The sequence below is a fragment of the Callorhinus ursinus genome, unplaced genomic scaffold, assembly GCF_003265705.2.
Source record: "Callorhinus ursinus isolate GAN/ISIS: 27379988/994484 unplaced genomic scaffold, GSC_fseal_2.0 scaffold3, whole genome shotgun sequence".
In the NCBI taxonomy this organism is placed as follows: domain Eukaryota; kingdom Metazoa; phylum Chordata; class Mammalia; order Carnivora; family Otariidae; genus Callorhinus; species Callorhinus ursinus.
This window is the reverse complement of record NW_027397065.1, coordinates 33868367-33881485: the sequence shown is the minus strand read 5'-3', so window position 1 is coordinate 33881485 and position 13119 is coordinate 33868367. Positions and strand designations below refer to the sequence as shown.

Genomic DNA, 13119 nt, shown 5'->3' with positions numbered 1-13119 from the left:
GCAAATAGTCTGTATTCCAGGCAGAGAACTAAGCACTTTATGTGTCTTATCTCTTAACCCACCTCAGGGACTCATATTTTACAGATGAGGTAACTGAGGCACAGAGCAGTTGTATAACTTGCCTTTAGGCACGTAACTTGTGAGTGGAAGAACTGGGATTTGAACCCAGGCAAAACTGTTTATAGAGCTCCTCTTCTGAAATAGCATTTTGTGCACTCCTACACTGTGAAGACCCTAAGTCGTTCTTTAGGCATCAACTATTCTAAAGGTGATAATGAACACCTTCACCCCAGCTGCTGCTCCACCAAGACTGTGCAGTCTGGTAAGATGACCTATGTGGCAACTTTCAGAAACCTCTGAAATGGCACTGGGTTTTGGTGGCTTTGTAATGACAATGATATCTTTAGGATCGATCTCCTCAATTCTGGGAACCTGTAAAATCAAAACAAGAACCTTGAGTGTTGGTACTTAGGAAACACCAGGTTTAACAGAAGACAAAGCTAGAATGGAGGTGCGAAATTATCTCATACCTCCTTCTCCTTCTGTGTGCAGTTTGTCCCCCCAAGCTCTTGAGCAGACTGCCAGGTTCTAGGTCTAAAAGCTTCTCAAATCCAAAGCCTCCCTCCACCACCAATGCCACTAACCCATGTCTGGCCATGACTATCTCTCTCTGCTGCCACTGCTGCAGCTGCTAACAAGACACATTGTCTCCACTCTTGTCCCTTTTGACTTCTTCACATTGTAGCCCATGAGGTCTTATAAAGTAGAACTTTCTGGTGAGGACGCCTCAATGGCCCCACAGTGGCCAAAGATAAAGATCCAGCTGCTCACCATGGCCTTCAGTGTGCCCAGTATGATGGCCTGCCTCTTTCCCCCATACTCTTTACCTCCCACTTTTGTGCTAACTCGATGGAACTGCTCTGTTAGTTACAGAATGTTCCTTCTCTCCTTTGCATTCCATTCCAAATGGCACTTGCATGACATTCCCTCTGTCTAGAATATACTCCTCTTACCCTTGTTTACAAAACCTCCTCGAAACTCCTCTTTCTTCTTCATGTCTTGGCCTCAGAGGCACATCTTGACCCATGTTCCACTCATGTAAGTTGGGACCCCTCTGCTCTCTTCAGCCTGAACCTGCCTCATGTACTCATCATACTGTCGTGAGAACATTCTTCCTAGCACTACAGAACAATATCTTCATCACTTCTGCATTTATAGGAAACACTGGGTCCCTGGTGTATAGGATGACCTCAGTGAATACCTGCTGAAGGAATGGAAGATTTCTGCTCTTTATTTTATTTACATACAAACCATCATTCTTTTCCTTAACATGTAAGTGTCACTATTATCACTCTTATGGCATGATTAGGCCAGGAAGGTAAAAGAGAAAAGAGAATTATTATTGAATAACTGGACCAAATGGAAAGAATTAGGGGGAGGGTATATTCATTCTCTTGTCAAGTGGATAATCACAGTGAACATTTCTAGGGTGCTTATTGTGTGGCAGAGATGGCACTTGGAGGATATTATCACATTTAATCTGTGAGGCTGACAAAAGTTATGACCCCCTCTCAGAAAGGAAACAGTGATCAGAGGGTTTAAGCCTCTTGTCCAGCATCACATACCTGAGATGAGAAGGAGGAAGATAGAATCCAAAATTTGAAGCCATCATTTTAAGCATTTCACTGTACATGTCTGGGACATTGTTTTTCTGAGTTAAAACTTGAGAAAAATTAAGAGAGTAAATATGTGTGTATGTGTTGGGGGGCGGGGATCAGGTTAAGAAAGAGAATAAACATTATACAAGAGACCTGAAATTCCATTTGATAGACGAAAGGTGGCATCATTAGCTTGGGGTAACTTGGTTGCTGCTTGATCTGGTCATATAGAGGGTGCTTATGTCCTGTGGGTGGGGTGGCTTTGTTTTAATAAGGATTTTGGTAATTGCATACCAAGGAGTACATGGCCTAAAATATATATGCAAAAAATGAATTAGTATCTCAACTTCCAAGGAACCCATAACATGTATGTGCAGAAGTCAGTTATTAAGGTAGACTTCATATAATTGGGCCTATTTCTTCAATGGTGTGAAAAACTTGAATAGGTGGAGAGGAAGGGTTAGGGGTTTGTAAGAGGAAACGGCATTTCTTGCCTTATCTTCATCTCACAGTCTGTGAAATCTTCTCTCATTCCTCAAGATCATCTTTCTTCAGTGACCTCATTGTTCTTTGTCCATTTTTCAATTACAGCATTGTCACATCATAATGGAATTTTCTCTTTACCTATCTTTGTTCCACAGTAGACTAAGATTCTTGAGGAAAGGGACTGTATCCCATTATCTTTGGGGTTCCTGTCTGTAGGCCGAGGGTTTGGCAGGTGGCAGGTATTTATCCAAGCCATGGGAGTGAATGAATGGAAAGAACAAACTAATTGAAAGTACAGATTAATGTCTAGTTTTAAAAGGATTCTGTATTTAAAAAATAAGATGAGAGAAGATTTGTTTCATGTCAAGCTTTCATATAAAGCTTTTCTACTCCCTGCTCAGCAGGGAGTCTGCTTCTCCCTCTGACCCTCTTCCCTCTCGTGCTCTCTATCTCTCATTCTCTCTCTCTCTCAAATAAATAAATAAAATCTTAAAAAAAAAGTCTGATAAAGCTTTTCTATATAAAATTCCCCAATAATCTACGAGCCCTGTGTGGTAGAATTCTTTTAGACAAATTAAAGTTTTAGAGCTGGGGCATAAAAAAGAGCTGGTTTCATTCTCCAAACCTTCCTTCTGTTTGATGATGAGCCACAGAGATGGGAATTAAAGGGAAGTACAAGGTTCCTAAATTTGTTAAAACAGCTACTGCATCCTCTCTGGTGTGCCCAGTCAAGCAGACCTCTACTCTGAGGACAGAATGCTCCTAAGTAATAAGCACACACCTGTTGCTGCTGCCGCCATGACGGTCTTGCACATGGTGCTGGGACACATGCCTTGTGGTTCTGCAGGGGAGGTGAGCTGAGGCCTCCACTGGCCAGCAGCATGTTTCCTATGCTACTGTTGTCAGTACCCAGAGAGGGAGAGGCAGAGACTGAGTTTGGGAATTGTAAGATGAGTACTTAGGAAATGCATGACTGGTGTGTCATCATCCTGATGAAATTACTTCCAAATATCTCAGTGCCTGTTAGCTTCTGTAAGTGGATCTGGACAGATCTGATTTTGAACAAGTTATTTTAAATGTGTTATTAAAGGTAAGACTTCACTATATCTCCTGTACTATTATCTGGCACTGGAAGAGAGGCCAGCCTTTTCTTGTCCTTGGGGAACTTTGGAAACTTTAGAATTTTAGAATGTCTGTCATTTGGGCATTGACTAGCACTCTCATGCCTAACATTGCTTTTTAAGAGCTGTGGAGTTGGGGCATAGGTCTGGAGTTTGAAAGGATTTTGCTAGCTGGGACCTGTTCCTCCCTTTCTTAAGGAGTGAGAAGGCCTTATTCCAGGGCTAGGAAGTCTCTTCACTTCACTAAAATGGGGTTAATAATAGTTATTACCTGTCAATCCCATGGTGAGGATTGAATAAAAAAAGTATGTGTAGGAGCACCTGGGTGGCTCAGTCGGTTAAGCGTCTGCCTTCGGCTCAGGTCATAATTCCAGGGTCCTGGGATCGAGCCCCGCATCAGGCTCCCTGCCGCGGGAAGCCTGCTTCTCCCTCTCCCTCTCCCTCTCCCTCCCCTCTCCCTCTCCCTCTCCCTCTCCCTCTGCTTGTGTTCCCTCCCTCGCTGTGTCTCTCTCTCTCTCTGTCAAATTAATAAAAATTAAAAAATCTTAAAAAATAAAGAAGTATGTGTAAAGCTCATAACACAGGGCTTACCACCTAGCAGGCCTTTGGTAAATAAGAGCCATTATTATTCTCCTTCAGTGCTGGAGTCTTCCCTCGCTTTGATGCAAGTGTTATGAATCAGATGACAAACTATTTTGTGGCCCTGGCTGGGGATCTCTCCTGGCTCTGGGAAGTATTTTTAAGCTATTGCTATAGTGGGGCTGTGAATAAAGCCCCCTTGAGATGAAACTGGCCACCATATGTCTGGTACAAAGGCTTGAGTCCCAGACTAGAAGGAGAAATCCCATTACAGAGGGTCCTGCCCTGGGGGAATGTTGAGGGAATGGAGCTGCCCCATGAGAAGCCCTGTTGGCACAACCTCCAATGCAACAGGCTTCCCCTACAGTGGTCTGGTCCATGCTCTTCTGTCTGAGGCACTGGCCTTTTAAAGAGACTCAAAGAAATCAGTTCTGTCAAATGACCCTTCAAGATCAGATCCCCTTTTTCTAGATTTATGCTACATTCATATAATGATGCATTTGTGCAGTTATTAAATACTGATGATGATTTTTTAATAACATGAGGAAATTCTATGTCTTAAATATAGAGAAAGGACCAGAGGACCCTAACAACAAGAAAGTCATCAGGGACCCTAAAGGCCGGGGGGAGGGGGAGACATGTGGCCATCATCAGAGGCCCTGGATCTCCCAGAGGTCAGGCCTGGGGGCCCTGCTCTGAAGATAAAATTATGTTCCTATCTTCTGCTTAAGTGACACATGATTTGTACATTTCTGTAGCTTCACTTTTTCTAAAATGATTTTGCTTTCCTTTTATAATCAGGAAAAAAATCCTCAAACACTATTTCTTTAAAAATAGGAATTAATGAGATAGTCAAACTTAGTGAAGCATTTTCATGTATATAATTTTACTTTTCTTCTAACCAGCCTGTGAAGCCAGAAAGGCAGATGGTTTCATTTTAAAGACAGATGTGGGGGATGGAGGTGAAAGTACTTGTTCAAAATTGTGCAGAAAATCAGGAGCAGAAGTCAGGAGTCCTGGCCTTGTTCTGGTCTCTCTATCATGGACTGTTTTTGACCTTAACATTTTCATCTTCATTATTTTCTCCCAGTTCATTCAACGAACATATATGAAGCATTTACAGCATCTTGGGCAATGTGATAAACACCTGAAAGGCTGTAAAGATGCAGATGACAATTTCTGTCCCCTAGGACTTTGCTCCCTGGTGGAGATGTGCATGAGAGATTGACAAAAGAAATGTCAAGATAATATAAGCAGCAGCCTGTTCAAAGCGCCATGAGTACTCGGAGGACGGAGTGACTAATCCCATGGCAGGGGCGGGGGATGATCAGAAAAAGTTACAGAGAGGAGGTGACATTTCAATTGCAACTTGCTGTCTGCCATAGGAGGTAAGAGCCCAAGCTCCCAAGTTTGGCAGACCTTGAAGGAACTCCAACCTTCAACACCTCATACTTATAGACTTGGACACATTACTTAGATCCCTCCAAGCCTCAATTATTCTCCTGGAAAATGGGGGTAATTGTAAGCTACCTTGAGACAAATCAGTGAATTGAAGGAAAGCACTTAATAATATCCCGTTTTAACTTCAAGAAACTAGAGCCTTTATTATCCTAATTAGTAGTAATATGGCTAATATTCATTTATTTTCCCCAAATGGAGATTATTCCCCATGATAGATAGGTATTGGAACAACGTTCTAGGTAGAGGGAACAACAGGGCTAAGTCACTGATATGCAATAGCCTCTGACTTTTTAGGAAGGTGGCAAGGAGATGGGCACAGGGGGAAGTAGAGTAGTGGGAAGTTGGCAATGCCTACTAGGTTGGAGTCAGATTGTAAGGACCCTTGTTTGCTGTGGGAGGAATGTTATGTTCTAGGATGGTGGCGGGGTGCTATTAGAGATATAGAAGCCAGGGAACGGCAGATGTGTGTCTTAGGGAGATCCCCAGGCAGCCAGGAGGGGGCTAGATCTGACGGAGCTGGACAATTGTAAGAGAGAGTAGCCCTTGAAAGCCAGTGCAGTCCAGGGGTCTGCATGGAACGGACAAGGGCTCATGATGGCTAAGGCATTCATTTCAGTTAAACAAGGACCTCCTGTATTTAAGACTTTACAAGGTGAGGAAAACAGTTCCTACTCTCAGAACACCACATATAATGGGGTAAGAAACAAGGGGAGAATTAGAAATAGCTGTAATTTAAGACAAATAATCATCCCAAGAAAATAACAAGGACAGCATTAAGAGGGTCAAAAGTGGGGGCGGGCGCTGGGGCGTGACATCCAGGTGCGTGAATCAGAAAAGTCTGCGTGCTTATTGTCAGAACCCTTCCCCCCCTCACGGGACCATAATAAGCTGTACGAGGCAAGGGCTGCATCTGTGATTTTCTTGACCAGCACAGAGAAGGGAATCAATAACTGTTGGAAAAAAGTGATTTTGGACTGGGGTTCATCTGAGAAGTTTCCCTGGAGCTGGTGGATGTGGTGGTAGAGTAGAAGAAGAGATCTGTTTCAGGAAATCCGGTCTGGTCATTGGTAAGTTTGTTGCATGGCTTTGAATTTGCTCCCTTTGATCCCTAACTACAGAAAGCGTATTGTTTTCCATCTTGAAACAAACAAGCAAACAAAAAACAATGACAACAGCTCATGATGTCCCCTCTTCTCCATCACCCATGTGAGATTTCTGCATGTGGGACTAGATTCGGTCAGGCTTGGGGTACTTGGTGTAAGAGTTACGTGAACCACTCTCGATTTCAACAATTAAAGTGATTCAGCCCAATTGGCTCAGGAGAAGGAAGCCTTTTCCGTCAGCATAACCAGGGTATCACAGTATCGCATGTGCTACCTGGGAAACCAAGTCCAAGCACCAATGGGAGGTCATTGTGTTTAGCTGATGATTTTAAAAAATGCATATTGAGATTTTGCCAGGAGAAAAAAAAAATACTGGTTTAATTTGAGTGAATTTTAATATAATATAGTTATGGATTCTGAGAACTGGTGAGGCCATTCATGTAATAAATCTTTTATTTGCTTTGGAACAAATAATCCTTTGGTGTGATGTTTATTGTCTTTTCATTTTAGTTGTGATTTAAGCCAAGGCAAAATGCTCTGCCCAACATGCTTCTTCAGTTAGACAGACCCTGTCTCCTTTAAATTGCATTTTGTATAAAATGGACTACGTCACATGTAATAAATTTTGGCATTTTAATGGAAACATTATTATAGAGAAAATAGTTAACAATCTGCTTTAATTTCAAATTTTCTCTTTCATACAGTAAGGCAGTATCTTGGTAAAATGTGCAAAATGCATTGGGATTTAATTATGATGGCAATTTGTCCCGAAACAAGGTTAAGCCAGACTGTCAATATTCAGAATAAAGGTGTTAGGGAGTTGGCAGTGAGGGTAGGATGATAGTGGCTTGATGTTCCTGGGTTCTGAGTGCCACATGGACCATAGTAGAATTACAAGCCCTGGGCACTTACTTGCTAGTCAGTAGAAGGATGAATGTTCCTGGGGGAAAGACAGAGCCTATACACACACTCCAGTGGGACCATCCCCACATGAGAACTGATAGACAAAGAAAAAAACTGGGAATCATTTTTTTTTCGTGTCTGTCCTCTGCATCCAATTCATTCATTAATTTATTGCTGCAACAGATACTTCAGTCCCATTGTGCTAAGTGCTAGAGATATAAAGGTAAGCAAAAATAAGCAGGATTCCTGCCTTAAGAAGATTATAGGCTATGAGAGAGAAACACAGTCATCAAGGAATGACACAAATGTATGTACAAGGACAACTGTGTCAAGAACTTTGATGGAGGGCGCCTGGGTGGCTCAGTTGGTTAAGCGACGGCCTTCGGCTCAGGTCATGATCCTGGAGTCCTGGAATCGAGTCCCATATTGGGCTCCCTGCTCAGCAGGGAGTCTGCTTCTCCCTCTGACCCTCTTCCCTCTTGTGCTCTCTGTCTCTCATTCTCTCTCTCTCAAATAAATAAAATCTTAAAAAAAAAAAAAAGAACTTTGATGGAGAGATCCCTGGTGCCAGGTGAGTGTACAGGAGGGGTATTTCATGTGATCTAGGGCCGTGGTGGTAGTAGTCTTAGAAAACCTTACCTGGGAAGCCCCAACAGAGCTGGAAACAGGGCAGGGAGGATGACATAGTGTGGATTATTCCAGGCAGAAGGAAAAGTATACATAGACCCTTAAGGATGTGTTAGCATAATGGGTCCAAGGAAGCCAAGGTGACTCAGTGTGATTGTAGAGCAGGCAGGGAAAGTGCCTAAGATGGGCACTTCCATGGGAGAGGCAGGTGGGCCCTTTTGGGTTTGTAGTGACAGATCTGGTCTTACTTTCTAAATTTTTATCAGGAAGCCAAAGTGTGACATGGGTCAGATCTAAATTCTGCAGTGATTGCCTTTGCTTGAAATGTGGAGAATGTGCTGGAAGGGAAAGGGAGTACATTTGTGGAGGCCAGCTAAGAGGAGGGGTTTGGAACAGGATGGCAGTATTGGAGGAGAGGCGTGCTTATCTTGGCACCTGGCTTAGTCTGGCAGTGAGAAAACCAAGCTCTAGGTTTACTCTTCATGGACTGAGGGTCCTGTAGGAGACAGGCTGAAATCATGTATTTGGGAAACCTCCAGAGTAGTGGTGATAGATGTGACCAATAGGAATTCAATCTGTAAGTTGGTTGAAAGACGGGGATGAAGTTGAGATGAAACCCAAAAGGGCTTATGAGCATTAATTTGTCAAACATAGTTTACACCAAACACAATGTTGGTTGGGTGTGGATTTGTCCCACAGCTTTTTTTATTGCACGCCATACTTTACGAGCATAATGATCATTAAAAAAATCTATGTTTCTTGGGACTTAAAAAAAGAAATATGTTTTTGGTATACAGCAAGTTACCTTGAGCAGGTTGAAATGAAAGCCTTTTCAAGCAAAGGCCATATTGAGGCCTCTGCTCAGCTAATGAGGCAGTTGAACCTGCCAGTCAGAATGGGTCTCAAATTTAGTGTCAGTGATTCCTGGGACTGCCCTGGGTCATGGTGTCCAGTAGACTTCCCATATTATTCCCACCACTACATTGCTCCAGCATGACTTCCCTGAGCTATTGCTGTGAGCCCTCAGATGACTCATTTAGCCTTACTTGACTGCCTCATGCTTAAAATGGCAGGCACCCAGGTTTTGCAGTGTCTTTCATCTCAAGGATAGTTGATTCACCTCAAGATACTTGACAAGGATCTTTCATTTCTTAGAGCTCTATGCTGTGCTTGATATGCCTGCATATTCTTCTGGATCACTGAGAACTTTCTCAGGGAACATTCACCGTCATGGTTTCTGGTCTTAATAAGAAAGAGTTCATTCCTTATCAACACCATTTTTTCCCTGAGAAAATCTTTTTTTTTTTTTTAAAGATTTTATTTATTTGAGAGAGAGAGAGAGACAGAGAGCACGAGAGGGAAGAGGGTCAGAGGTAGAAGCAGACTCCCTGCTGAGCAGGGAGCCCGATGTGGGACTTGATCCTGGGACTCCAGGATCATGACCTGAGCCAAAGGCAGTCGCCTAACCAACTGAGCCACCCAGGCGCCCTCCCTGAGAAAATCTTAAGCTTGTTTCTGAAAACCCACTGCAGCCCTGTGAAGGCATCTTGCAACTTCTCTCCCAATATACTTCAATCAGCAAATGAATGAATATACAATTATTGAGCACCCGTTGTGTGCTCTACATTGTGTCCAGGATTTTCGTTCACTTAAGTGTCAGACACCCTTGTAAGGCAAAGGTTATGTTCAGTATTATAAGAAAAGGAGTCAGAGGCTCACAGAGGTTAACTTTCCCAAAGCCACCTAGCAAAAAGAAGGTGGCAGAATTTTGTCAAACCCAAGACTTCTGATTCTATGCCCAAGACTCCTCCCACCTTAAATTGGTAAACAAGCTGGCTTTAGATGGCTCATGGACAATGAAAGAAAAAACATTGAATCACATGATGGGAAAGTTGTTTTCTTTTCATTTCCCTCTCAAACATCCCGATTAGTCAAGTAGAAAATGTGTTTGGTGTTAAAGTGGCTTTAGCATGTGTTGAATATTTGCTAATCTCCCTTTTTAACAAAGAGAGTTAGTCTCAGGCTTAACACCGTCAACACTCAAATCTTAGCAAGAATTTAATAAAATTACTTTGATTTTGTCTTCTATTTTTGGAACAGCATATTGGTTTCCTTATGGTGGTGATATAAAGCTGTCTTTTAAGGAAGAAAATTACAGGAAAAGTAAAAAAAATGTTGAATAAATTATATTGTATGGGCATAATAATGATAAAAAATCAGGAAAGTATATCCATCTGAATGAAGCTAGGAACTATTCCATTGATTTAAACTGCCTCCTTTGCTCCCAGGACACATAGGGCTTCATGTGATCATTGAGGCACTAAGTTCTAAATGTGTTCATTGTTGATGTGTTTTCCTGGGAAACATACAGAAGCGATTATAATGGAAACTATCCTTGTCGCTTGAACCATTGAGTCATTCTCAATTAAGTTTAAATTTTATAACCCAAATCAACCCAAACTAGTAATGGAGTCTTAAAACCTAGGAAAAATATGTAAGTTTATTGCAAAAGATAATATCCCATTTAAAACAGTGTAGAAATTTACAAAACCTTACATTGGTACATAGTCTTTAAGAAGGTGCTCTATAGATGAGCTGGTATGAAGTTCCAAGTATAGTGAGTACCTATTTTTTTTAACTACAGAGAAAGCAGCTACATAAACTCCTGCAACTGAAGTTGATGTATTGGTCTTTTTCCCTTCAATTTTATAAAAGTAATTTTTGTTAAATTAGTATCTCTCATAAAACCATATAACCTCAAGTACAGCATTTCTATAGAATATCATAGTAGATGTTACATAATATTTTACGAAGAAGTGATTTCACATGTTAGGTGAGTAGAGGTTTGGCATATGGAACTGTGTGTTGTTTGAAACATAAGAGATGATCATTTGTGTTCAGCAGGAAGTTGTTTACTGAACCCATTTCCCTCCTATTTAAAATGTTCAATATTCAGAAGAGACCCCCTTCTCGATTTAGGTTGGTGGCCTGAGCAGTGCTGTGTTGTGCTTTGGTATAGAATTATCATAGCCTCATTTGTTGTTGTTTTGTTGTTGTTGTTGTTTTCAAAATGTCAACATTTTCCAACCCCAATTTCATTTAATTCAGTTGAGGATTTATCTCAGGTCCCCAACTCCGTGTTGTAAGTGTATGACAAGGTGAGCTTCATTATCCAAGAGGTAGATTATTCTTTTTGTGTGAGTTACCTCAGATACCTCTTCATCATTCCAGGCTAACTCTGGCAAGCGATCCCGCTCAGCTCTGGGTCATTCTGCATTCTGCTCATTTTGATGTTGGAATGTGCACAGAGCTTATAAAGTAGGTAGAGTAGGTATTTATATCTCCATTCAAGAGTGGAGACACAGGTCCTGAAAATTTAAGCAATTTGCCAAAGTTAGTGTAATAGACTGTTCTGTTGCCTGGGTCTCTTAATTCTAGGAACAGGATTATTTTCATTCTAGCATGCTACCCGAGAATATAAATTAATTTGGAAATTAGCATAAGCAAAGCAAATTAAGATGGAAGCTCTACTACGAGAAAAATTGTATAAGAGATCCCAAATGATCTTGTGTTACTGGATTATCCTCTGTGCTGTTCTTTTCCACTGTTGGGGCCAACTGAGAGTTGATTGTGTGGATACAGAGAGATCTGTGGCTTTTAGCCAGTGGTAGCATATCTTATTGAAATGTGACTTCTTAAGTATGAGAAGTGTATTTATCTTAATTCCAACTTAGTGTTATGTATTCCGGTCTCATTTTGTGGGTTTAAACATTACACTAGAAACAGAATGAGAACATCTTGAATGACATTCCAAGACTTAAATAGTACAAGCCGAGACTCTGCCAAATTTCCCTCTTGCTCCCACTGAAATAGCTTTGTGCACTGCAGCACGGTGACAGGGAAAGGTGAAGCTGTCAGAGTGGTTTGTTCAGTTAGTCTCAATTTGCAGTGGGGTACATACATCCCACGTGCACTCTGTAGACTCTAACTCAGACACCTGATCTTCCGCAAAGGGGATTATGAAATGCCTTCTTCACTGAATGCTTGTTGAGCTTTAGGATCCCTTTTCTAAGCATCATCAATGCAACCACAGGCTGGTAGAGAATTTAATGCAAAGGATACAAGCCTTTCCAACCTACCCCTTATCCCCAAGAGTATGTAGCAATTAATTCTATTACTTTAGTAGTTTGTTCAGCCATGCAAGTTTGACTGGACCCACATGTATGAGGGTCTTGCCAAAAGAATGAGTCAGACTTCAAAAGAATTCAGACTTTGGGAAGGAAAGGTCTTTAATACAAAAATGGAAAAAAATGTATCCTCATCCCCAGTCCTGATGCTTCTTCAATCAGGTGACCATCACGTGGTCATCACAAAGGGAGATTGTAAAGATTAATATACCTTGGAACCTATCTACAAGGCTGTTACTGGGATGAATGAACAAGAACCAGTGTTGTGTTTTATCTCAGTCTTATGTTACTGGTAAGATGAAATGGACAGACAGCTACTTAAATACTGCAGGGACACTAACTGTGGAATCTTAAAGTTCAAGCCCAAACCAGGTCCCACCCATTTGCCGACAGGTCTCAGGCCCCAGGCTGAGAACATGATGGTTTAAGTTAGGCCCTGCAGTAGTTACAACTGCAGGATAGCCATACCACCAAGTTCCTTATACCCTGCTGTAACCTCACTCTGCCACAGACTGTAAAGCTTACACAGCATGAGATGACACATCCTTGATTTGGGATCTAAGGGCTAATTAAAAATGAAAATGACCCAACCCACCAGGTAATCTTGAATTTTTATGCCCTACCTACTTCTGTTGTGCTTCTATATGCCAATATCTTAGAAAACTGCCAGTTTATGTATCTAATTTTTTCTGGGGTATCTGCTTATAATGCTCCTCTATCTTCCTGTTATTCACAGTATTTGTTTTTCTTTTGGGATGATAAACCCAGGACGAGAAGGAAGTGTTTAGCATCATGGAGGTGTTGGAAAATGTGATAGGGTTTTGCTCATGGTGGGAACCTAGACTCTCAAACAAGGATGTGGCCTGGTCATGTGTGACAGCCACCTAGGCAAGTGGTCACTCTAGGGTCCATGAAGTCCTCAGCAAGCAGCGTCACTCATTCAGGTGAGATTAGTGGTCAGGTGTCCAGCAGCAGCTAAACCAGCCCTGAGTCT

General features: G+C 41.8%; 1 protein-coding gene across 1 annotated transcript in view; it reads left to right on the top strand.

Moving 5' to 3' along the window:
• DOCK2 (dedicator of cytokinesis 2) overlaps positions 1 to 13119 on the top strand; it is a 414356-nt gene that overhangs the window by 193621 nt on the left and 207616 nt on the right. The window lies entirely within an intron of this gene.